General features: G+C 42.2%; 1 long non-coding RNA gene across 1 annotated transcript; it reads left to right on the top strand.

Moving 5' to 3' along the window:
* Positions 1-5,583: 5,583 nt before the first annotated feature.
* LOC107974619 (uncharacterized) lies at positions 5,584-25,842 on the top strand. Its single transcript, XR_001717475.3, has 3 exons — positions 5,584-5,817; positions 25,504-25,585; positions 25,699-25,842. It is a non-coding gene; the product is annotated as an uncharacterized LOC107974619 (long non-coding RNA).
* Positions 25,843-26,481: the final 639 nt, after the last annotated feature.

The following is a 26,481-nucleotide window of genomic DNA, read 5'->3' as shown; positions in this document are numbered from 1 at the left end:
TTTTCTATCAACTACTGCTGCTGTCCATTACTACCACCACTGCTACTGTTACAGTACTGCTGTTATTACTACTGCTACTGTTACAGTACTGCTATTATTACTACTACCGCTACTGTTATGCTACTGCTATAACTAGTTACTACTGTTATAGTAACTAGTTACTATAACAGTTACTACTGCTGCTATTGCTACTGTTACTACTGCTGCTATTACTACCACTATTGTTACTACTACTGCTATTACTGCCCACTACTACTGCTACTATTGCTACTACTACTGTCTGTTACTACTACTACTGCTACTGTTACTACTGATGCTGCTACAATTGCAACTACTATTTCTATTATTACTACTGATGGTCTGTACAGTTCTTGCATAGTCTTCTTTCCTTCTAAGGCCCCACTTTATTTCTTTTATGGGTAGAGTTTCTTTTCTTAACGTTTTGTCTTTTAAACTTTTTTTATTTTGGAATAATTAGAAACCCACAGGAAGTTGCCAAAAAAAAAATGTACAGGGAGACCTGGTGTAGCCTTCACTCAATTTCCTATTATGGTAACTAACGTTCAATATGACTCCCATGTAATATCAAAACCAGAAAACCAACACGGGAATTTTCTTTTTTTAATTTTAAGCAAGAATAGATTTATTTTTAAAGATTTATGACTTTTATTTCCACCAGAGTATGCATATATATATACACACACACACACACGTTTACACTGTTTGAACAAGAAACTGGTGCACAATTTGTTGGTCATTAGATAGTTACATGACTGACTCTCAGAAAATACACAGCATATTGGTTATTGATGGTACCTTTCCTGTGTCTTTGTCATTTTCTTCTCTCATCCTGTGAGCAAATCTTGGTGAAATGAATGTTGCTAGTGGAAAATAGGGGATCAATACATTAGGGGTCTGGAATCTTTGTGTTCAACTATCATTTCTTTGCTTTTTCAATTGTTTCCAGGTGTTACCTTTAAGGTATTATATTGGTTTATGCCATTTTCTAAGAAAAAAATCTTGAAAAGCTTCATTGTAGCGGGATGAAGTTTTTTTTAACATGGCAATATTTTATTAATATAAAGAAGTGGAAGCAAAATGTGATTTCTTCTGACTAAAAGTATGCTGTCATTTACTATGAAGTGATTGGGCTTTGGAGCTCCTCTCTTTCTTGCCCCCCAGGAAACTAACACAGCAGCCTCTGCAGAGGGACTTCAGTAGAAGATTTTCTAGGCAGCATCAGAGCTACACTCCGGAGTCACTAGATGAAATTTCTTGTGGAGTCTTCCTTTGGAAGTTGGCAAAGTTAGGTTCCTCTTCATCTGTGCAAAATGGCCATGAACAAAAGGGCCTCACGAGACCCCTTTCAAGCTCTATGAATTTTCTACTGCAGTTTTTCTGGCACAAGGCAAGACCTGAAGTGTTCAAATTGCTCATTCTGATTGCTTCAGTAGTCTCATCAGGTATTTCAATAGGGAGCATTGTCATTTCTTCATTCCTTGTGTTTTGTCCTTCCCACAATCACATTTCCTCACTTTGGGGAGCAGGTGCATGCACCATTGGCACATAAGCTCATCATTTAGAAGCAAGAGACCCAGCAGGCACAGACTGAAGGGGCATGGAAGGTGGCCCTCCCAACATGGGAGCTCTGTGGGGATCAGAGGGTTTGGAGTCTAACTAGTTAACTCACTTGTTCTTACCCCTGGCTGCACTTCAGAGCAAAAATGCCAACGCATTGGCTCCACCCAGACTACTTAGTTCATAATCCCCATGAGACAGGGCCTAATGTTGGCTTTTTTTTTCTTTTTAAATTTTTAGGTGCATATAATCAGGGTTGACAACCACTGACCAAGGTGTTGAAACAATATATCCCTAACAAAATAACTGTGTTTTGTTTAGATTCTTTTATTAGAAGACTGGGTCAAGCAGATTGTGTGATGTCCACTTGAGGGAAAGATCAGGAATGGGGAAGACATACCTTTGCCCTAGGATGTGGGTCAATGGAGAAATGGTGTTCATTCTCACAGGCAGTGTAGGGCAATTAGCAAAGTAGGTGATGCTCCAAGTCTTGTAGGGTTGCAGTTCCAGGCAGTCTGCCCATTCCAAACAATGCCCCTGTCAGAGGATGGGGTGTAGAAGCAGGCTCACTTTGCCAGGAGACTAAGTATGATCTCCAGCTAGCTGAGCTGGATTCAGGAAGGGAGGTGTTGTAGAAATGGGAGACGTGCAGTATGGTTACTACCGCTTCTCACTTCCTGCTTCCCACCCTGGATGGCATTGCAAATCCCTGTCCATTCTCCTGGAGGCCCCTCTCCAGGAAGCAGCAAGGAAGGAGAGAAGAGGGCTGAGAGTCAGCCTTCAGAGCTTAGGCTTCACCTAGTGGGAAGCAGGATGGAATTCTGAATGCTTTAGTGGGGCTAAAGCTCCTATACTTGGAATTTCTTACTATGACTGTCCCACTGGGGTGGAGTTTGTCTGTGAGCAGAGACCTCTGGGAGAGATCCTGCTCTGGAGAGACAGAGAAGGAGATGTTGGGGCTGAGTCTCCCTCCCAATCCCGTAAACACTTTCTTAGCAATCCCACACTACCACTATTAGTGGCACTTATTGTGTGTAATTAATTGGCTTCAATAATTTAAACCATCATCTTATCATTAGTCTCTTTGCCTCCTTTCTAATCAGGCTTCATTCTATCATGAGTTAAAAAAAATGCAAAACCCCAGAACATACAAGTGGGAATGCTGACTGGTTTACATTGGCCTCTAGAAGATTTGACATCACTCAAGTGAGCTGGTCTCCTGTAATCACAATTCTTCTCTCCTCACCCCAACCCTGCTAGAAGCCACTCATTAATTATAGATAGAAATTGTAAAGGTTGGTTTTTCTGCCTTGCATTCATCATAGAGATGTACAGTAAATGCAGCAAAATTGCATTGCTAAACTTGAACTTGTCTTAAATCAAACCAACCTCTAAATTATCCTTCAAACTTCTCCCCATCCCCCTTCCCTAAATAACTGTTGGCCCATCGACCAACTTTTATTGATGACATATTAAATTAGATTATTTGAGCTCAGACTGAAAAGGTTGGAAAATAGATTTTATTACCCACTCTAGGTGAAATCTAGTGTAATGTATCATATTAATATGCTATTTCATTCTCCAACTGAGATAAAGAAACAGAATTATGTTGGAGAACAGAAATCACATTGCAATCTCAGTCTGAACCAAATCATCAAAACTAAAGGATACATTTCTGAAATACAAAACGAAGAAAGAAGAAACAGCCAAGATGGGGGCCACAAGTCTCTCCTGTCTGGGGGATAAATCTGTGGTTTGGTACCTTGGAACTCCAACTCCTCCCCATTGCTCTTCATTAGTTTCTTCCAGGCCTTCTCACATTCTTTAAATCCCTGTTTTGGCTGTCAACCTGTGCTATATTCCTGGTCTTTCAGCAGAGGGTGGAACAGTAAGTGCAGCACTTTGGAAAGCTCTTGACCTAACGCCTGAATCTAGACAAGAATCTGGGCCAATTTAGGATCATAGGACTACCATGTAGCAGGCTACAGCAATTCCTCATGATGTGGAGACTACAGCAGTTTTTTTCTCTTAATCTGTTTGGCCAGCTTCCACAAGTTTCCTCCCCCTGGGGCTCAGTATCTTGGAAGAATAATATCCGGTAAAATATATCTTCCTGCATGACACTGCAAGAATCCTAATACATACTGTTAAGATGCAGTACAATTCACTGCTCATCCTGTGGAAAACTGACCAGGTTCAGTAAATTCTATAAGCTCCTGAATACATTTCACATGCTTTTATTTTATTTCTTTTTTAATACTCTTCCTTTCTTAATGTAGATGAAAATTTCTGACATATCTTAAGTTTTTTCTCTCTGAAGAACTTTAACATTTCTTTTGAGGCATGTCTACTGGTAGCAAATTCCCTCACTGTTTGTTTGTCTGAGAAAGTGTTGATTTCTCTTTCATTTTTTGAAGAATAATTTCACAGAGTACAAAGTTCTAGGTTCATTTTTTTTCTCCCAACATGTTAAATATTTCATTTTACCCTTTTCTTACCTATATGGCTTCTGAAGAGAAATTAGATGTAATTTTTCATATTTGCTTCTCTATACATAAGGTTTTTTCTGCACCTCTGGCTTCTTTCAAGATATTTCTGTGTCTTGATTTTCTGCCATTTACATATGACATGCTTAGGTGCAGGAATTTTTTGGTATTTTTCCTGTCTGGTGTTCCCTGAGCTTATAAGATTTGTGGTTTGATGTCTAACATTAATTTGGGGGAAATTCTAAGCCATTATTGTTTCAAATAATTTTTTCTTTTGTGTTCTCTATTTCTTCTCCTTTTGTTATTACCATTACATGTACACCTTTCATAGTTGTTCCACAGTTCTTGGATATTATGTTCTGTTTCTTTTGCTGTCTTTTTTCTCTTTGCTTTTCAGTTTTTGAAGTTTCTGTTTTAATGTAGTCAAGCTCAGTGATTTTTCTTCTCAGCTGTATTTGGTCTACTAATGAGCCATCAAAGGCATTTTCCCTTTCTGTTACAGTGCTTTTGTTCTCTAGTGTTCTTTTTTATTCTTTCTTGGATTTTCTAGATATCTGCTTACATTATTTATCTGTTCTTACATGCTATCTACTTTTGCTATTAGGGCTTTAAGCATGTTAATTATAGTCTTTTTAAATTCATGGTCTAATAGTTTCAACATCCCTGCCATATCTGGGTCTGTTTTCAGTGCTTACTCTGTCTCTTCAGACTGTATTTTTTGCCGTTTAGTGTGCCTTGTCATGTTTGGTGAAATGTGGATGTGATGTACTGGGCAAAAGGAAGTCTTGTAAATAGGCCTTTAGTGTGTGGTGGGTGGTAAGATGTAGGACAGTGTTTCATAGTCCTATGGGTAGGTCTCAAGCCTTAGGTGAGACAGGATGGATGTAGGGGGCTGGATTTGGGTGTCCTTTCTCCTATATGGAAGGCTAGAGCTAGCTTGATTGGGGGTATTTTCCTTCCATCAGGTCAATTAGGCTCTGATACATCCCCAGAAGATCAGGCTTTGGTAAAATACTTTATCTTGCAGTCAGAGCTTGTTAAAAAGAGCAACAGGGATATTTTCTGGGGGAAAATGGTGGCTAGGAGGCAGGACTAACTTGCAGTTCCCACTCAGATGGACAGAGCAGGATGTGGAGACCCACATAATGAACTTTTACTCCAGGAACTACTGCAAGAATGTACCAGAAAAGCCGAGAGAATCCACAGACCCTTTGAAGGAGGTGGATTGCCATTGCAGGTTCTGTGGGACAGCTGAAGAACTGTGAGTCTGCTTGCTTTATCAGCTGGGAGGCTTGTAGCCTGGGGCAGGTTCTCAGGCCTGCTCACTTGCTGCCTGGAAATAAACTCAGTGCTGTTTGTGGAGCATGGTGAGAGTGAGACTGGTCTCTCCGGCTCTGGGCTGCACAGGAACTGAGTGAGGCCTATGGTTGCTGGCTTTCCTCCACTTCCCTGGCAACTTGTGTGACACAACAGAGGCAGCCATAATCCCCTTGGGAACACAACTCCGTTGGCCTAGGAACCATACTCCCATCTGTCATGGCAGCTGCAGCAAGCCTCACCCAAGGAGAGTCTGGCTGGAGGCCAAACAACACAAAACCAGCACACTTAACAAAAATATAACCAATGACCCTCGCAGAGTCCACTTAACTCCCCTCCACCAGAGCAGGTGCTGGTATCCACAGCTGAGAGACCTGAAGATGGATCACATCACAGGACTCCTTGCAGACATTCTCCAGTACCAGCCCAGAGCCTGGTAGGTCTGCTGGGTGGCTAGACCAGTATTCTAAGTGAAGTAACTCAGAAATGGAAAACCAAACATCATATGTTCTCACTCATCAGTAGGAGCTAAGCTATGAGAACACAAAGGTATACAAATGATACAATGGACTTTGGGGACTTGGGGGAAAGGGTGGGTGAGGGTTGGGTTAAAAGACTACACATTGGGTACAGTGTACACTGCTTAGGTGATGGCTGCACCAGAATCTCAGAAATCACCACGGAAAACTTATCCATGTAACCAAGCACCACCTGTTCCCCAAAACCTATTGGAAAAAAGAAAGAACAACATGGATGAAACTGGAGATCATTATGTTAAATGAAATAAGCTAGGCACAGAAAGACAAACATCACATGTTCTCACTTACTTGTAGGTTTTTTCACTTACTTGTAGAGGTGGGGATGGTTAATGTGTACAAAAAAATGGATGAATAATAGCTACTGTTTGATAGCAGAACAAGGTGACTATAGTCAATAGTAACTCAACTGTACATTTTAAAATAACCTGAGTATACTTGGATTGTTTGTAACTCAAAGGATAAATGCTTGAGGGGATGGATAACCCATTATTCATGATGTGCTTATTTCACATTGCATGCCTGTATCAAAACATCTCATGTACACCAGAAATATATACACTTACCACATACTCACACATTTTTTTTAAAAAAAGAATTATATGATATATTTCAAAATGGTTACTTTTCCCTTCTACCTGCTGAAGACACGAGTGAATTTTTCTCCGATAGCCACTGTGAGAACCTGGTTGAGCTCCATGAGATTAAAATTTTCAAAGATGGTGAGGGGTATGGGGAGGTGGGGACTGATCACTGTATTGACCTGTAGTTTTTAACTTTCAGACCTGTCCACGCTGAGTTTATAGCAACTGTCAATTACGGTTCAGATTTTCCTACCCCAGCGTGACTTTCCAAAGAGGCTTCTGCTCATGGATTTCTGCTCCAGTAAATTGTGATTTTTAGTATCTGCCTGTCTCTCCAATTTGTGGGGCAAAAGTTTGCCCTGTGACCTCGCCTCTCTGATCTAAGAAGAATTTTTGATGTTTCCATTTGTTTAGCTTTTGACTTGTTGTTAAGGTGGAGTGGTGACTTCCAAGCTCCTTATATGCTGGACCAGAAATTGAAAGCCAAATTTTAGAAGAAATTATCTCATGGGTTGCTGGCCAGCCAAATGACAGCCATGGCTGGGTTAAATTTGGGGGTGTTATGTGCTCTACAGGGATTCTGCTTCCAGGATCTGGGGAGACAGCAGCCCTCTGGGAAGAACCAAAAGCACAGTAACATTCTAGAACATGTCCACAGTGTGGTAGTTGACCCACTCAGTTCATGTATGCCTCAATAGCATACTGTTAAATTATAAATGTATGAATAAGAAATTTGTAATAAAGATTTTATAATCTCACAGGTCTTTAATAAGGCTAAATAGTAGAGCATGGTATTCAATGACCCACTATGTTTAAGAGCTATACAGCTATAATAGGGGATGAAAGACTGGCTTACCCCAGGTGTCAACTGTAATATCTTGGCATGCTTTGCCCGTGATATCTGGGGGACAGAGGTAACATCAAAAGAGTAATGGAAGATTAACAGGAGTAGCATCTTGCCGTCCAGCGAGTCCACTACTCTGAGATCCTTTCAGTTCAGTCCTGCTAGGCTGGACGTGGGAGGATGATAAACAGGCTGGTGCTGAAGCAGCTATTCGTGGTTAGTTAAAGCAAAAACACGTGGGTGGAATAAGTGAAGGACAATTTATTATATGGGGCATTTGCCGAAGCTATTTTTCTAGCATAGGTGTGCTTTCTTTTTCTCCAGAAAATAAATAGAACAATCTGACTTCCAGTCTTCTTGCTTGTCTCCGGCCTGGATCCACATCGCTTCTTGCTTGCGCAGTTGAAATTATTTTCCCACAGAGTGCCTTACTTTCTGTCTTTTCCCCTTCCAATTCATTCTTCTTACTGCAGGAAGATTTATCCCCTAAAATACCCTGCTTATGATGTACGCTTCCTTTTACACAGCTTTCAAAGGCCCCTATTATACCCAGAGCAAAGTGTAAACTCAGTCAGTATTCCAGAGCTTCTACATTCAGACTACAATTCTTTCAATATTTTTTTCTTATTGTTTCCTGGCTTCTACTGTCCCCTCTGGCCACATTGTTTTCCAGAAGAATGAACGCCCCAGTGCATACCTAAACCTTTGGCCATGCCCTCTTTTCTAGGCTGATGGTTTTCTCTCAGCCCAAACAGGTTCTCTGGTAGCTTAGAGTCTCACCAGAGTCGCTTTCTGTAAGAAGTCTTGTTTCATCTTTATTTTGTCTCCCACAATCTCTAGCAATTCCTTTTTTCTGCTGCTACATCATCTCTAGACTGTGACATTCATTTGTATTGAGCTGTTTGCCACCTTTCACAGCCATTTGTTCTGGTGTTTAAGTCAAGTTCAGGATCAAAGCTCCTGGAGAGATGCCTACCCTTCTCTGCGGTCTTCTCAGGGTCCAACCCAGGGCCCTAATGGGAGGCACTAGTACCTATTTACTGAGTGAGTGAAGGGTACAAAGCAAAGCAGCTGCGAATCTGAGTCAAGGTATTGTGTCCTCCGAGGACGACTAGTGCAAACAGAGACACGCTTCTCAGACAGGGTATGTTCCTGATCAACTGCTCTGTTGCGGCTGAATGCAACCAGCATTATTCTTCCCCAAGCAAATTAAATCTGTTTGAGCAGGAGGCCGAGGCGGGCGGATCACGAGGTCAGGAGATCGAGACCATCCTGGCTAACACGGTGAAACCCCGTCTCTACTAAAAATACAAAAAAAAATTAGCCGGGCATGGTGGCCGGTGCCTGTAGTCCCAGCTGCTCGGGAGGCTGAGGCAGGAGAATGGCATGAACCCGGGACGCAGAGCTTGCAGTGAGCCGAGATCACGCCACTGCACTCCAGCCTGGGCGACAGAGCCAGACTCCGTCTAAAAAAAAAAAAAAAAAAAAAAAACATTTGAGCAAGTGTATCTTAGACTATAGAGTGATATCCTATACATAATGAAACATATAACTCTGGCTTGTATAAATCGACTGTACTCTGCCCCACTGGCGGGATGTTTCTGTGTTTAAGCTTTCTTGAATGCAGTGCTGCATTTGATACTGAAACAAAATGAAATCTTTTCTTGTATTTTCAAGCATGAACATTTAATCCATAAGAGAAGAAATTCAGTAAGTTAATGAATATAGGGTAAAATATTAAATCTTACTGGTGGCTGAAATCATGCAAATTTTAGTAGCTAACATCTGTGGAAAGGATAGTGTTTGTCAGAGGTGGTTCTAAGAACATGTCATGAATTAACTAATCAAATCATCACCATGATGCTATTGAAATGGCCTCATTATCATTATAATCTCCATTTGATCAGTGAGGATCTGATGGGTGGTAAGTTGTGAAGCTTGTGTATAAAACTAAGACATTTAGTTTCAGAGAGAGAACATATCTGTACCCAGTATACAATTCTGCTTCTCTGAATTCTGCCTACTTCTGTCTTGCATGACTGCCCTTATAAAACTAAACATTTCCTTACCATATGACCAAGCGAATGCACTTTTGGGCATTTATCTTAGAGAAATGGAAACTTATCTTCACTCCAAATCTTGTATGATTCAGCTTTATTTGTAATAGAAAAAAACTGGGAACAACCAAATCGATGGATTCATTTGGGGACTGGACCACAGGCTGGGAACCACCTTCTAGTGATGTAATCACCAGCTGGACTCCATTGGGACATCTCAACTTTGTTGCTCAAATAGAGGTTCTGTAAGATTATAAGGCAATTGTGTGTCTTTTCTAGACCATTAAGCAGGGGGAAAAAAAGCACTTTAAAGAGGGCACTGTTTTCATATCTATTTACATAGAGTCTAGTTTTTGTCTCCTTGTGAGAGGCTGCTTATTTGAAATTTTCACCTTTAGCTATTTTTTTTTTTTTTTTTTTTAGACAGAGTCTTGCTCTGTTGCCCAGGCTGGAGTGCAGTGGCGCGATCTGGGCTTATTGCAACCTCCACCTCCCGGGTTCAAGCAATTCTTCTGCCTCAGCCTCCCGAGTAGCTGGGATTACAGGCACCTGCCATCACACCCAGCTAATTTTTGTATTTTTAGTAGAGATGGGGTTTCACCATATTGGTCAGGCTGGTCTTGAACTCCTGACCTCAGGTGATCTGCCCACCTCAGCTTCCCAAAGTGCTGGGATTATAGGTATGAGCTACCACACTCGGCCACCTTTAGTTATTTTGCTGTCTTGTGTTCAAATTGAGAGGGAAAGAAGTTCCCCTTGGTATACTATTTCAGAAAACTTGGGCTGTATAAGAGAGAGTGGAATGGAGAAATGAAGACAGTGGTCACTCCTGTCCCTCTGAACTCCTCTGCTGGTCATACATCCTGAGTGCCGACTCCACCCTTAAGCTCATACTGTTGTCTGTCTATAATTTTCCTCTAAAATATTTTAGTATAGATGGTGTAAAATATTTATATGTGTGGGCTAGTTTCACTCTATGTCCTAAGGGTGGTTAGTTGGCATTTATAGTGTCCAAAAGAGAAATACACATTCCAATGGTAGGCACGGTTAGCATTTTAAAGATAGCCAACAAGAATTCGCAGTTCCATGTCCACTTCCTGTCTTCAACGACCTCCATCTGTAAATGTCTGCACTAGATAATTGTTAATTAGCATGAGGATTATTGCAGATAAATTTTATTGAAAGAAATGGGTGGTGCGCATGATCGTTGGAATATTGTGGGTTGGTTAATCCCTGTCCAGGCCCCTCTGCCTGTCTGTGGACAGGGGTGCAGGAATCTGGAGGGCCCAGCGGCTACATGTTCTCCTTTAGAGTATTGCCCTTCATCTAGGACTCTCTGTTGTTTTGCTTCCTGCCTCTTAATTGGGAATTCTGTGTCCTGATCATGCAAGGGACTTGAGGAGTTTCTAAGTGGCCAAGACCTGGGACCTTGCAGAGTTTCTAGGAACAGATTGTTTCATGCCTGCTTGCCAAGAAACATTGATTTCTGTGGCAGAATTCTGTCTGCAACCTGCTTTCATGGTGATGTGCCATCTGGTGGTGGCAAAGCCATGTGCGAGAGGCCTCAGTGTTCTTTCTCATAACTAGAGACCAGCAGGAATAGGCCTGGCTTAGGGAAGGTCTCAAAACCACGTACACATGGCTTCTACCTTGTCCCTCTCTCTTAAAGAATTTCCTCGATCTTGGAGCCTGGAGATGAGGAGGCTTTGTGAGGATAAGATTAGATTATTGTGCCATAAAATTGGAAGTACTTTAAAATCTGGGCCCCTTTGTATTTGGGAATTCTGTACTTCCTACTCAGTAATTTACTGTCACATTTTCCCCACTGATAATAGGAGGAGATACACTTAAGGATGTATATTTTTCAAAGATGGTTATTTTGGAGCTTAAACAGTGTCAGATTATCGTGAACAATTATTAGGCAAGGAAAATTAGCCCACTTAATTAACCTAAGATATGTATTAATAGTTTAAAGCTTAGTCATTAGGAACACAAGGATGCGTTGGGAACAGTAACAGTCTTACTTAGAATTCCGAAGTGAGTCCCCGTGTCATTAGAAAATACATTGTTATGAAATTCAGAAGATTAATTAAAGTTAAAATTTGAGGGACTATATTGAAGATGTGTCCTTGGCTCATGTTTCCTCTTTAAGTGTTGTGTTTATATATCAATCTAAAACAGAAAATGTGTTCTTTAATCTGCAGGCTCTTAGTAATTTTATCTTTCTCTTCAGATGAATTGTTTAGTTGCTTTCATCATCTTCCTAGTACATTTTGAACTGCTTAGTCTACCAAAGTAGAAGAATCATGCTTAATAAAACCAAATGACTTCTTCTTTCAAATGTTAATTCAGCAAAAAGAAAAAAGAAAGCACCCTCCCAAGAATGGGAATGTATGATCTCATAAAAGTTGTCTTTAGGCAAAGATATAATACATGCCTACTTTGTCATTTCAGGAAAGTTATTGAAGTCAAAAACAGCCAGTGCCTAAGTTCTGGGTATAGACGTGCGGTTAGCCTAAAGTTACACACACAGTAGTGGATTGTTAACTTGAACACACCAGTTGCAAATCTAGGTTTTTTTGGTTTGTTTTTTGTTTTTTGAGATGGAGTCTTGCTCTGTCACCCAGACTGGAGTGCAGCGGCGTGATCTCGGCTCACTGCAACCTCTCCCTCCTGGGTTCAAGTGATTCTCCTGCCTCAGACTCCCGAGTAGCTGGGATTACAGGCATGCGCCACCACGCCCAGCTAATTTTTGTATTTTTAGTAGAGACGAGGTTTCACCATGTTGGCCAGGCTGGTCTGGAACTCCTAACCTTGTGATCCACCCACCTTGGCCTCCCAAAGTGCTGGGATTATAGGCATGAGCCACCGTGCCCAGCCATATCTAGCTGTTATTTTGTTTTGTTTTGTTTTGTTTTGTTTTGTTTTAAGAAAACCTCATGTTACATCCCTTTAAATAATTAGCTGGAGGAAAAATTAAGATCATCCTTAGTCTTCTGGGTAAGTAGCCATTTTTCCTGGTGCCCTAGAAATTACATAACACAGATGTTTTCATGGTAAAATGCTTGAGTGCAGAGGCTAAGAGACTTGCCTCTCTGAACCATCGACATTCATTCTCTTCTCCTGGATGACTTCTTGGGGATCAGAGCCAAACTGTTGTCTCCCTTCTTAGCCCCAAAGTTGTCATGCACACAGTAGATGCAGAAGCAGTGGGTGCATTTAGCAAGTCCTGCTGTGTTCATGGGATCGGACTAATTGCTTGGGGAGATACAAAATAATTAACTAGTGTGGCAAATGAGGTCCTTGCCTTGAAAGAACTTAGAATATAGGCATGAAGTGCTAAGACCTAAACAACATTGCCAAATAGGCATGGCAAAGTGGATAAAGTCTAGCGTGATTTCTTTAGCCCTTGTTTTCGGGGCACAAAGTAAAGCCATTAGGTGAGGAATACTTTCCATAGAAAGTGTTCTTCAAGTGGAAATGATCTTCAAGTGGCTGAACCCTGAGGGAGGTCTAGAATTTGGGTCGGCGGTTTGGGTCGGCGGTTAGAGAAGGGAGGACAAGTAACAGAGACAAGGCTCACAGAGCTTCAGCCCGTCTGGAGAATAATGATGGATACGTTTTCTAAACTGACCTAAGCCAATTAGGTTCTTTTTGGTATAAAATGTAGCCTCCAAAAAATGAAAGGTGGCTGAGGTTTAGCCATTCTCCTGTAACCTCAAATGCCAGTTTAAAGAAAGCCAGTCCCAAACCAAATTCTGCTACCCATATGGACATTTACTAAACAAATACTATTAGCAAAAGACACGAGAGATAATCCAACCAGTTCTGTAAGATTCATGAAGTCCCAGTTCTCTGTGTTTTGTGGTCACCCTTTGATAGGCAGAAACCTCTCACCTTGGTGGCTAGACCCAAGTTGCTTGGGGAGGCGGGGAAGCTAACAGGTCTCTCAGGATCCATATACCTTGAATAAGGGTTGGGGTAGCTCTAAAATATTTTCACCAATACCCATATCTTGGATAGCTTTAATTTCACACTGAGAAGCTAGTTATAACATTCATCATAGAAATTTTAGAGGCCACTGTTTTCACCAATAAAGACCCATCCCTAACCCTGGATGTGCTAATAATCACAGTACAGGTTGGAGGTTGAAATTCAGATGCGTTCATATCAGTTTTACAAAGCAATGGCTTCTTGACTGTAACTCCATCAGATTACAGCTGGACTCTCTGTTTCTTATTAGGGCAACTGATGCCTCTAGAATTATAATTTCAGTGGAAAGGCACACACAGAATATTGCACTGTCTGTGATAAAATATTTTTGAGAGCATTGTAGACAGTGCGATTTAAGATTGGTGGGCTGGGGCAGATCTGTTGATAGAGTGCCCAGAAGGGCAGACCGCATATATTGGATTTGTAACAGAACAGATCTCTGATGGTTATTGTCTACTTCTAGAGTTTAGGCAGAAAAGGATAAGAAAAGAAAAAGAAAGACCTCTCAGTTGACCATTGCACTGATTCAAAAGGAAGCCTCGCCTCTGCAGGCTTTTTGAGGCAGCGCTATTCCAGTAATCAGCAGACTGCCTGCTGCCCGGCTCAGCCACAGTGATTGCATATGGCTGCGGCTGCTACATCACTACAGGGGGTGGTATTGACTTTCAAAGGCAATGGCGGTCCCTTCATCTGTGCCATTTCCTCTGAAACAGAAGTTATTTTCTCTCACAACTGTGCATCATATTTATAATAGCTTATTGATCAAAGCCGCGTCCACTTTCAAAGCAGGAAGAAACCAGGTGTCTCCTTCTCATATGTTGGCTTTCCATCAGAAGGCACTGGTTTTGCAGTCCCAGCTCTTCTGCAGAAGCCATGGTGCCTTAATCCCTTCCTTCTCCCCCATCACCCCCCTTCACACACACGCAGTGACATGTGCTTAGGCATGAGAAAGCCAAGGGCCTTGGTATAAGGTAGGGAGTGAGCTGAACTTGCTGCACTGGGCTACTCAGACAGTTCTTTGTCAGTTGCAGCCATACTTGTTCATCAGGAAGCCTCCCTACCACCACATGGTCTTCTCCAGTTGTGTTAGATGTGTATGTGTACCGCTTTCTGGCATTCATGTTTTAAATTTTAGAGAAGTGCTAAACCTCATCCAGAAAGCCTGAAAACCTCATTCTCACTATGCTGGGTAGAAGTTGGTATAAGGCAACCTTTGCTTTGTATCTTGGCCAAAAATTTACCAACTGAACCACACAAAGAAACCTGCTGTGAAGTGGTTTCACCTGCAAAGGGGCCCCATGGCCTTGGGGCTGATGACCTCATTTTAGGAGTCTCCAATGTCTATAAATCTGTTTATAGCCTGCCTTAGCATATCTAGGTGACCAGGATAGAACTAACTTACTGTATTAGTTTGCTAGCGCTGTCATAACAAATTACTACAGACTGGATGGCTTAAATAACAGCAATTTATTTTCACGTAGTTCTGGAAGCTGGAAGTCCAAGATCAAGGTGTCTGCAGGTTTGGTTTTTTCTGAGGCCTTCCTCCAGGGTTTGCAGATGGCTGGCCTCTCGCCATGTCCTCCCACGGTATTTCCTCTGTGTGTGTGTGTGTGTGTCTCCCTGCTGCCTCTGTTTGTATGTCCAAATTTCCTCTTCTGTTTTTGTTTGTTTGTTTGTTTGTTTGTTTGTTTTTGATTTCGAGACAGAGTCTCACTCTGTTACCCAGGCTAGAGTACAATGGCGTGATCTTGGCTCACTGCAACCTCCACTTCCCAGGTTCAAGCGATTCTCCTGCCTCAGCCTCCCGAGTAGCTGGGATTACAGGCACACACCACCACGGCTGGCTAATTTTTTGTATTTTTAGTAGAGATGGGGTTTCATCATGTTGGCCAGGCTGGTCTCAAACTACTGACCTCAAGTGATCCACCCGCCTCGGTTTCCCAAAGTACAGGGATTACAGGTGTGAGCTACCATGTCTGGCCAATTTCCTCCTCTTAAAAGGACACAAATCAGATTGGATTAGGGTCCATGGGAAAGACCTCATTTTAACTTAATTACCTCTTTAAAGACCTCATGTCCAAACACAGTTACATTCTGAGGTACTGGGGGTTAGGACTTTAACAGATGAACTTTTGTAGGGTCAACATATATTCACTTTTTATCATATTTCCAAGTTCCCTAAAAGCCTAAAGGCCATGTTAGGTACTGTGTGTTGGCAGCAGTTCTCACACCCATCCAATCTTTGACCACCTGAGTAGTCTTTAAAGGTAGATTCATGGGACCTTCCTCCTTTTTCCTCCCACAGAGTCTTATTCAGTAGACAGATCACAGGAATCTATGTTGTTTCTGCAAAGTAGACCAGCCCCTCAGGATAGATGTACAAAAGTGAAAAGGTATTTGCATAGAAGTCCTTCCCTCTGGGGGGAGAGGGGGGATAGGGAACTGAAGTAGAAGGAGATTACGTTGTTGTAATACACTTCTGCTGTTGGAATTTTTTTTTATTACAAGTATGTATTACTTTTTCAGTAAAAAAGGCATTTACTAACTTAAAAAAAATTTTGAAGTGGACCGTTTGACCAGCCCAATTAGAAAACACAGTTGAATGAGTGCTGTCATCCCTTGGGCTCTAGGTACTTCTCATTTAAGACCAACAACCATCTGAGCGAAGAAGTCGGAGATAGGAGTCTGGGCTGGGCTTTGGAATGAGGCAGAACAGACTGAAAGACTCTTGGACAGAAGCACAGGTGGCCCAGGTGATATACAAGATAATGGACAAAAGAAAAAATGGACTAGAAAGCCCGGCCACGGGAGGTGGAGGTTGCACTGAGCCAAGATCACACCACTGCACTCCAGCCTGGGCATCTGAGACTCTGTCTCCAAAAAAAAAAAAAAAAAGCTGGGGCAACCAAGACATCACCCAGATATTTGTAGAGGAAGAAGGAAGAAGGCTGGACCTGCAAAGATTCCCTGAGCCCTTCTCTCTGGTTGCATGTAAGAATTATTGGGGGAACCTTAAAAATATTGCTGCCAGGACCCTATCCCAGAAAGCTGGAGTGACTTGGTTTTGGTAGCGGTGCAGTCATTGGTAGTTTATAAAGCTTCCAGGGGTTCTTTTGTGGGACATGTGGCTTTGTCTGGTGCATGATCAGTGGTCAGATCTGCCCTGCACTCTCCTGAGAGTGACCACAAGGGCAAATGAATGCAGGGATACTTGGTCTGTGAAAAGATAAGGGAATAGAAATGGGCTTGTGTCTCTTGAAGAAGGGCTGCTTTTTTGTTTTTTTGTTTGTTTTGAGTGTAATACTCTTTTACTTGACTCATAGCCTGCTTCTTCTATCAGCCCATTCATCCAGGGAGGGGAAGTTCCAATGGAAAGAATGAGCATAAGAGGCGCTTTTCTCCAGACAATTCTAAATATGGGTCAGTGGAGGGGGGCCAAGTGCAGGGAATCAAGAAGACATGCCTAAATATCCAGCCTAGATAACTGGTTCTCAGTCTTGGCAGCATAGTGGCATCTCCAGAGAGCATGAAACACTCTTGAACCCTGGGTCCCATCCTGAGGTTGTCATGTAGTTGGTTCAGGGCTCAACCTGGACACCAGCTCAACTAGACACCTGAAGTTCCCTGGGAAATTCTAAGGTGAGGCAAAGTCTAATAATCACTGGCCTTAAAATGATATAATTGGAAAGGAAGGAATGGGAAGAAAAACATGATAACCCCCAGGAACTTTTGGGGGCAAGAGTTCTACAAAGCTTGAGAAACTGGTAATAAAGTTGTTAGGCTATGGCGTGGGAAGAAGAGTAGATCTGAAATTCATGTGGCATTTCAAAGACTGAGCCCAGCGTACTCAGATCAGAATGTCTTCTGCAGCCTGCAAGGATGGCCCTTCTGCTTTGATATCTAGGCAAGAGGCTGGCTGCTCTACATTAGGAAGAGGATAGAAAGTAAAGAAATAAAACCCCCCAAATCTGCCCCTCCTGGGTCAAAGGGATTGTGGGGAGAGGAATAAAGGGAGAGGGTTGGGGTGTGTGTGTTGGGGCCCATATGGGTTCTGATGGGGAAGGGTGAAACTTTAAATATATAAGAACAAGAGCAGAACCTAAGGTGGGCTATGAGGGAGGGGAGGGCTTGGGCCAGCCCATGGGGTCCTGGGGAAGCTAGAGGTGGTTAGGTAGGATGCACTGGGGTCAGCCTGCCAAGCTATATCCCTTTTATTTGCAGAAGGGGTCAAGTATGATTGTGAGTTGTTGGGCAGGAGCTGGAGTGGTCATGAAGTGCTTTGGTGGCTTGGGGTACAGGAGTTCTTTAATATTCTAGCCACTGGTCCAACTTCCCTGATGGGTACTGGGTGTAATACTTGTCCTGGTCTAATATCTGTTCTCTGGGCCTTCCATCTGCAGAGGATGAGAGGCATGCTATATGGGCAGAGGAAACACTGTGGGCTGGGGGCTTTTGCTCAATTTACTTTTTGGATTCTGGGGTCATAGCAGCCACCTAGAGGTAGGTACACTTTGTGGGCAAGCAGGCTTAGCAGAGGGAGGGCCAATGCTGAGCCCTCCCCCAGCCATCTTTGGAACCCACACTCTGTGCATGGGATCCAAAGTACTCATGTGTCTCCTGGCCCCAAAGAGCTTTGCTTATGTGGGTTATGTGGCAGATACTTACCATGTTAGGAATTAAATTTAAAAAGTATTTAATAATTCACTAAAGGCAAAAGTAGTACATCTACTACATGATAACAAGCAATATCTTTTTATGAAATTTTTTTTTCCAAAATGAAAGAACATGAAATGAGAGATTGGCATTGTTTTACATTTTTGCATAGCTCTTTAACATCCTGCTTAATAGAAGATGGCTGCCTGCTTACATCTGCTTCTGTATTCAGTCTGTTGTGATTTGCTGTTTTCCAGATGTGTGGCTGGAAAAGGGGCATGCATTTTAATGTTTGCTTTCTTTTTAGATAATTATGAATATTCTTCTTTGATACTGTATCAAAACTCTGAGGTAGAATAGAGAGAGAATGAGATTTTAAAAGCCACATAATGACTTCATGTTATTAGGTTTGATTTTGTGGACCCTTAAAAAGGCCATGGGCACCTACTGAGGTCTCCAGACTATACTTTGAGGATGGTCGTGGTAGCAGAAGGAAGCCCCAGATGCTGTCCCCAAAAAAGGATGTCCACATGGAAGACCAGGATTCCAAGCAAACCTCCAGTAATCCACTTTGATTATCATTTCATCTCACATTGTGCCTTGTTTTTGGAATCCGGTGTTAAAGTTGACACGTGGTTATAAGTAGGTCACAGTGGCCCTTAAAAACAGGGTCAAGCAATTTCACTAGTCAGTCATTTAAATATTGAATTGACAAAAGGAAACAAATAATGTAAAGTGAGGCCCACTAAAAATGATTAGTTTACATGGACACGTACATGTTTAAAATATCAGTCTTTGTAGAGCTTCAGTCTTGCTGATTTCAAATACTCTTTTATGCCCCTTTTAAGAGAACAAATCAGACTGTAAAATTATGTTTTTAAGGATACTGTGTAATAGTCTTTGTTACTTTAGGATGGCAACATGATCCCTACAGTGATATATATAATGGGGTTGGAAAGCTGGGGAGGAGAAAAGATAATAATGATTACAAAGTGAGAACAGATAGGGGACCTACAGAAGCTGCAAGACCCTGAGATGTGAGGCGGAGGAGGAAGGGCTAGGCAGGAGTAGGTTCTAGGGGGAATATCAGGGTTAAGTGTTAGAGCAGGAAAAGGTGAGGTCATGGGTGGACGTATTGACGAAGTATTTGAATTGAGGATTATAGAATGTCAGAAGTTTTATGCTCTTAACCATCACGTAGGCGGCCTTTTTGAGAGAACACAAAGGTTCTGGTTTCTTTTTACCTTGCCTTTTCTAGCTTCTCAGCAGGTGTCTCCAACTCAACTTGTTCATGAAAACTGTGGGATTTCTTCTGAAGGCTGGATCCTGAGTCCCTTTTTCTTTTTACCCTATATTTTATCCTTAGGGGATCCCACTCACACCCACAGCTTCATTACTCCTTAAACCCAGTTGTCTTGTAGATTTATATCTTTAGCCCCGACCACTCTCTGACTTCCGTGTGAATCAGCCCACCCGCCAGTTTTACTTGGTATCTCATTATACCTTACACTCTGCTGCCAGAAAGCCACTCACGCTCCCCACCAAGCCTGGTCTTTCTCCCAGCTTGCATATCATCACAAATGTCACGGCTATTCTGGTTTCAGGTCTGAGACCACGGAGTCCTTGTTGGCCCTCTTGCTTCGTCAGCCTGGGTTGGATCCCCACCCCAGCTCTGATGACTCGGTATCCACTTCTTTCAGACTCTGCCCCTCCTGACCCAGTCCTGTGAGGCTCCATGACCTCTCACATGAGGGGCCTTTGGCAGCCTCCTGATGTCTGGTTACATCACTGTTGCCCCAGCACAATCTGCTCCACACAATAAAGTCAGAAGCACTATCTGAAAATGCAAACATGCAAATCTGGTTACCCCCCGCCACCAATAAAAAACAGTGAGCAAAAAACCCCCGCTGTAATGCTTTAATTCAAACTGTAAACTCAACAGCTTAACTCAGAATGGAAACAGTATTTTCCCAGTGGATCACAGCAGCCCAAAAGGTATTTTTAGCCATAGCTGGGCTGTCTGGAGTCTACCCTGTGCATGTGTGGTCCTACGTCAGCCAGATACATGAGCAGGATCCATCCACAGAATTTGGGACTCTCCTTCTCCCTACCAGACATCCTGCTTTCCTTTCAGTTACTAGGGCTGCCGTACCTGTCCCTCCATCATCAGTACAGTAAGACTGCACATTTTCATCTGCTCCAACATGGTGCAGATGGGGGCACTCAGAGTAAAGGAAGACAACCAGAAATGTACCCTGAGCATTCCCCTGCAAGCTCCGACCCCCTTTCAGTAGCTGCCTGCCTCCCTGGTGCTGCTTATTAAATCTAGTACTGAGTTTATAGGTCTGTATAGTTTAAGGGTGTTTTTAAGAAATAGTCTGAGAATGGTTGCTCTCATAGCAGATACTTAGCCATTACTGGGAGTGCAAACTCAAATCTTAAATGCTCAAGTTGGCCTTCAGGCTTCTGCATAACTCTTACGTAGTCCTCCATCCTCATCCCCCCTGAAATGCTCCTCTGAATATGCCTCATTTTGATCACATTCACCTAATTTCCCTTCCTGGAAGATGCCATCTGTCTTCTGCCATCTTGGCATTATCCTTGCTTGGGCTCCTCTCACTGCTCACTCCTCCCCCACCCACCCTCATGTGGTCACCCTTGCCTCCTCTGTGAGTCATCCCCTCCCTGTCCACTGTTAGCACCATGGATGTTTCCTTGGGAGCATTTATCCTAGTTGTAATTTGCTGTTTATTTCTGGAAATCTGATTCATGTCTATTCTCCTAATCAGACTGTAAGCTTGTGAAATCTGGGACTTTTGGGGGAATGACAGCACGCCCTTCTCTCACCGTTGCACACAGCTTTGGGTCCACCCTGTGAAATGCTCCCCCTGCAATCTGCGTGCTTTAGGCAGAAGGCTCTTCATACATGCATTACGGATTGATTAATTTTTAAAATAGTTCAGCAGGCTGTGGAGGGTCCGGGATAGCAGAAGCCTTTCCTTATTTCATAGGAGCTTTGGAATTAGCAGATCACTTCAAGTCTTTGGGGCTTTGGGGAAGTGACTTGACAGAGAAAACGTAGGCAAGGTTGAATAATTTTTTTTGGAGATGCACTCTTTGTGACCGTTAAGCCTTTCTAGTAGAACTAGAGTAAGAGGAGAAAAGGAGGGCTTCAGGGGTGTTTCAGAGTCAGGCAGCGGCCATGGCAGCTCCCGTGAGAGGGCTGAGCAGTGAAGGAGCTCTTGACAAAGCTACTCCTGATGTGAGGGGTGGAGGGGAAAGAGGATCTGGGCAGGAAGGGCATGGTGCAGATGGGGGCCTGCACTCAGAGTAAAAGAGGCAACCGGAAAATGTACCCTGAGCAGTCCCCTGCAAGCCCCAGCCCCCTTTCGGTAGCTGCCTGCCTCCCTGGTGCTGTCAGCGGGGCTGCTTATTAAATCTGGTACTGAGTTCCTAGGTCTGTATAGGACTGGGAGGGTCTTGATGGGAGTGCTCCTGTGGCCCTGCTGTCCTGCCTACTACCCACCTGCTTTCCTGGAGTACCCTGCTTAGCTTTGGAGATTCCGCGCAAAATTCTATCCATTGTCTTTTCTTGTCAGGCAAATTGACCCCTCGCTTTCTTACGCCTGTGTTATGTCCATCTATTTTTCCACTTTTCTAGTTATGCTTATTATAACAGATTGCACTTGTTCATTGACACGTCTGTTTCTCCCTGTGAGCTCCTCGAGGACAGGGTCCATGCTTTGTTCGCCTTTGTCCTTAGTGGCAGCCTGGTAACAAGCACATGGTAAATGTGGCACAAATGGCTATTGTTGGAGCCAATGAATAAGTGAGTGACAGGTGATAGAGTGTGGTTCAGGAGAATTGGGTCACCGTGTGTGATACATAGGTGATAGAGGAGCCTCGTGTGTTGAATGTCAAAGAAAAACTCAACAGGCAGATAGTGAAAGGACTAAGGTGTGAAGATAGTAGGGGAAGCAGGAAGAAAGATTTGCATTTCTGCTTGATGAGGGTGCTGAGAGTGCTGATGAAAGTGGGAAGGATAGCTTGGAATTTGTTGAGCTAAAATGTGAGATATATTTGAAAGTCATTTGACATCATTATAGTGGAAGACAAGGCTTATATTCAGCAACTTTGCGCTAATATGGTTGTATAGGTTGTTATAATATGAAATACTTTCATACCAGTTGGTGAATAGACGATGTCAAAGATCAATATAATTAATAACTGCATATGATTATTACTAGGTGGTGTGATCAAGTTGTCATTTAGTTAAAATCAAAATGACATCTGAATAAGGGCAACAGAGACTCAGATTCTGTGGATAGAGTATAAATTGGTACAATTGCTTTGGAAAACACTTTGGTAGTCTCCATGCAAGTGACTACACATATTATTTTTTATGCTCCAGCAATTCCATTCCCAAAAGAAATGGGTATATGTTGTACCAAAAGACAAGGATGAGAACATTCCAGTGGCGGTGGTCCAGCTGTGCTGTGGTGTTAAGGGCCATCGCCGTTACCTTTGGTGATGGTTACGTAGATGTTCCAGTTTATTATTATTTTTAACTTTTATTTCAGGTTCAGGGATACATGTGCAGGTTAGTTATATAGGTTAATTGCATGTCTTGGGGGTTTGGTGTACAGATTATTTTATCCCCAAGGTAATAAGCATAGTACCCAATAGACAGTTTTTTGATCCTCACTCTCCTCCCACCACTTTTTGATTACGCATTGAAATGTATAGATAGTATTTATGTCTTCATATAGGTGTTAAACTGTAATAGAAGCTTGTTTTAACAATTATATAAAAATAGACTGGGAACAGTGGCTCACACCTGTAATCCCAGCACTTTGAGAGGCTGAGGTGGGCGGATCACCTGAGGTCAGGAGTTGGAGACCAGCCTGGTCAATGTGGCAAAACCCCGTCTCTACTAAAAATACAAAAAAATTAGCTGGGCAAGGTGGTGGGCAACTGTAATCCTAGCTACTGGGGGGCTGAGGCAGGATTGCTTGGACCCCAGAGGTGGAGTTTGCAGTGAGCCAAGATTGCACCACTACACTTCAGCCTGGGCGACAGAGCGAGACTCGTCTCAAAAAAAAAAAAAAAAAAAAAAAAATGCTGGGTGCAGTGGCTCACACCTGTAATCCCAGCACTTTGGGAGGCTGAGGCGGGTGGATTTCCTGAGCTCAGAAGTTCCAGACCAGCCTGGGCAACATGGTGAAACCCCATCTCTACTAAAATACAAAAAATTAGCTGGGCGTGGCAGCATGCACCTGTAGTCCCAGCTACTTGGGAGGTTAAGGCAGGAGAATTGCTTGAACCCAGGAGGTGGAGGTTGCAGTGAGCCAAGATCGTGCCACTGCACTCCAGCCTGGGCGACAGAGCAAGACTCTGTCTCCAAAAAAAAAAAAAAAAGAATTATATTAAAAAATCATATTTTAAGCTTAAACGATATATGCACCATCCTCAGTTTTCTTAATATCCTTTCTCTATGAAAAACCAGTTCTTTGATGGTGCTAATAATTTTATTGAAGTTTCTTCCCCCCAAATATTTTTTCTCATTTATTTGCAAATGAGTTTTCAAATGATCACTGTGCGAGTTTTGTTTTTTTGAAAATAAAAATATGTTTTATATTTTTATATGCATTTATCACACACACTTTCCTTCTCTCAAAAGTTAATTTGCTGCCAAGTATTCTCCCCACACCCAACTTTCTGACTCAATGGCCGTTGTTCACCTCCCACATTAATTTTTAATTGATTAACTCATTCTTTTAAAGGATAATTTTGCATCTTAATTAGATGCTGGTATGGAACTATTGATAAAAACTGTAGCTTCTCATACTTTAGCTCCTTTTTTCCCCCTGACTTATATCATTTTTAGTTTAATTTGTTAAAACTTCCAAGCTTAACAACACCACATAACTGAAAAATGTTTGATCAGAGTCAGTTAGAGCAATGTTGCAGAAACAAAGTTGTGGTTTATTATAGCTAGAGATTGGATTCCATTACCCTAAATAATATGTATTTTGCCTACAGTGATATCTGCATAAGGCAAATGAAAGGAATTAATATTCTCTCTGATTAGCCAAGTCAGCAGTCTTTGAATTTCTAAGTGATCACAAATCTTCTATTTTTTAACCACATGGCTGTACTTATATTTAACTTTCCATTAATAAAGAAATCATAACTTCATAATAATTATTAAAAAATAAAAATTGTATTGACTATAATTTATTCGACATTACAGAGGCAATAGTGTATTGATTAGAAACATGGGTTCTAGGTCAGACTACTGGGGTTTGAATCCCAGCTCATGTATTGTCTGAGTGACCTTGGGCGAGTCACTTATCCTTTGGGTACCCTAGTTTCTTTGTCTACAGAAAATGGTTACTGTGAAGATGAAAGAGTTAGTTTATGTGTAGCACCTAAGACAGTGCCTGGCACATAGTAGACACTCAGTAAATGCTAGTGCTTTGTTCTATTGTTACATTTGCTGAAATATTAATTTAAGACTGAGAGTGAATGTCAGTTTAGAAAGTAAGAACATTTTGAATCACCGGAGTTTATGTGACAACAAAAAGTACAATTTAGGCGAAAGGAAGTATATAAAAAGAAATGATTATTTTTGGACAAACAGCTAGTTCCTAGAAAAAGGTCAAAGTTATTTTGAAGCTAACATTTAAATAAGAGTTATTAACTGAGAGAAATAAATTAGTGTTGGCAAGAGTGACTGCTATTGCTGGCTATTCTGACAGCATAATAATGGTTGGGGTGACAATACAGACAGAATCTAACCATTATACTTCCCATAGATTGCTACTTTAGTAATAAATAATAGTAACTTATGTTTTATAATGTAACAGTTAAGATCAAAAGTTATCTGCTGTGGTTTGATTGTTTCCTCCAAAACTCATGTTGAAATTTAATTGTGATTGTAAAGTATTAAGAGGTGGGGACTTTTTTTTTTTTTTTTTTTTTTTAAGTCTGAGTCTCACTCTGTTGCCCAGGCTGGAGTACAGTGGCACGATCTCCACTCACTGCAACCTCTGCCTCCCGGGTTCATGCCGTTCTCCTCCCTCAGCCTCCCGAGTAGCTGGGATTACAGGTGCCCACCACCACACCCAGCTAATTTTTTGTGTTTTTAGTAGAGACAGGGTTTCTCATGTTAACCAGGATGGTCTCGATCTCCTGACCTCATGATCTGCCCACCTCCACCTCCCAAAGTGCTGGGATTACAGGCATGAGCCATCACGCCTGGCCCTAAGATGGGGGGACTTTAAGGGATGTTTAGGCAATGAGGACTCCACTGTCATGAAGGGATTAATGATGTTATCCTGGGAGTGTGTTAGTTATCACAGGAGTAGTTTCTTGATAAAAGAACGAGTTCAGCCTGATTTTCTCACTGTCTCCCATGTTTACTTGTCCTTCTGTTTTCTGCTTTCCACTAAGGGAAGATGCAACAGGAAGGTCCTCACAAGATGGCTGAGCAGATGCAGGTGCTGTGCCTCTGGACTGCCTAGCCTCCAGAACCGTGAGCCAAAGTTCTATTCATTATAAATTACCCACTTTGCGGTATTCTGTTTTGCAGCCGAAAATGGACTAGGATAGTATTGTAAATTTGTATTCTGTGATATTTACCCAAAGTACTCGAGAAAGCCTGGCTCAGAGCCTCAGAGCTGCCCACTGGACCCACAGCTGATCGTAGATGCATGTGTGAGCCCAACCAGAACCAGAAGATCTCCCGGCAGACCCATAGACTCAGGAAAAATAAAAAAGGTTACTGCTTAAGCCACTGAATTCTTGGTGAAGCTTGTTACATATCAATAGCTAACTGATAAAATCAATTTTATCTGGAAAGACTGAGAATCTTTGTCTTACTTTTAAATATTAGTGATATATTACTCAGGTGCTCAAACTCTCCAATAACTATTACCAAATTCTTGATGTGTACGAAATCCATGTATGCTTCCAGGTTCTCCAGGTTGGTCATCTTGTTTTCCCCTCATTTGAGCCTGACTTCCCTTCGACTCCTAACCTGACTTTTGTTTTTATTTATTTATTTTTTAAATTTTATGTTCCAGGATACATGTGCAGGATATGCAGATTTGTTACACAGGTAAATGTGTGCCATGGTGGTTTGCCACACTTATCAATCCATCACCTAGGTATTAAGCCCAGGATGCATTAGCTATTCTTCCTGATGCTCTCCCTCCCCCTGTACCCCGGACAGGCCCCAGTGTGTGTCATTCCCCTCCTTGTGCCCACACGTTCTCATTGTTCAGCTCCCACTTATAAGTGAGAACATGTGGTGTTTGGTTTTCTGTTCCTGCATTACTTTGCTGAGGATAATGGCTTCCAGCTCCATCCATGTCCCTGCAAAGCACATGATCTCATTCCTTTTTATGGCTACCTAGTATTTCGTGGTAT

This window comes from Pan troglodytes, chromosome 4 (genome assembly GCF_028858775.2).
Source record: "Pan troglodytes isolate AG18354 chromosome 4, NHGRI_mPanTro3-v2.0_pri, whole genome shotgun sequence".
Taxonomy (NCBI): Eukaryota; Metazoa; Chordata; class Mammalia; order Primates; family Hominidae; genus Pan; species Pan troglodytes.
The sequence above is the reverse complement of the archived record's forward strand: the minus strand, read 5'-3'. Positions and strand labels throughout refer to the sequence as shown.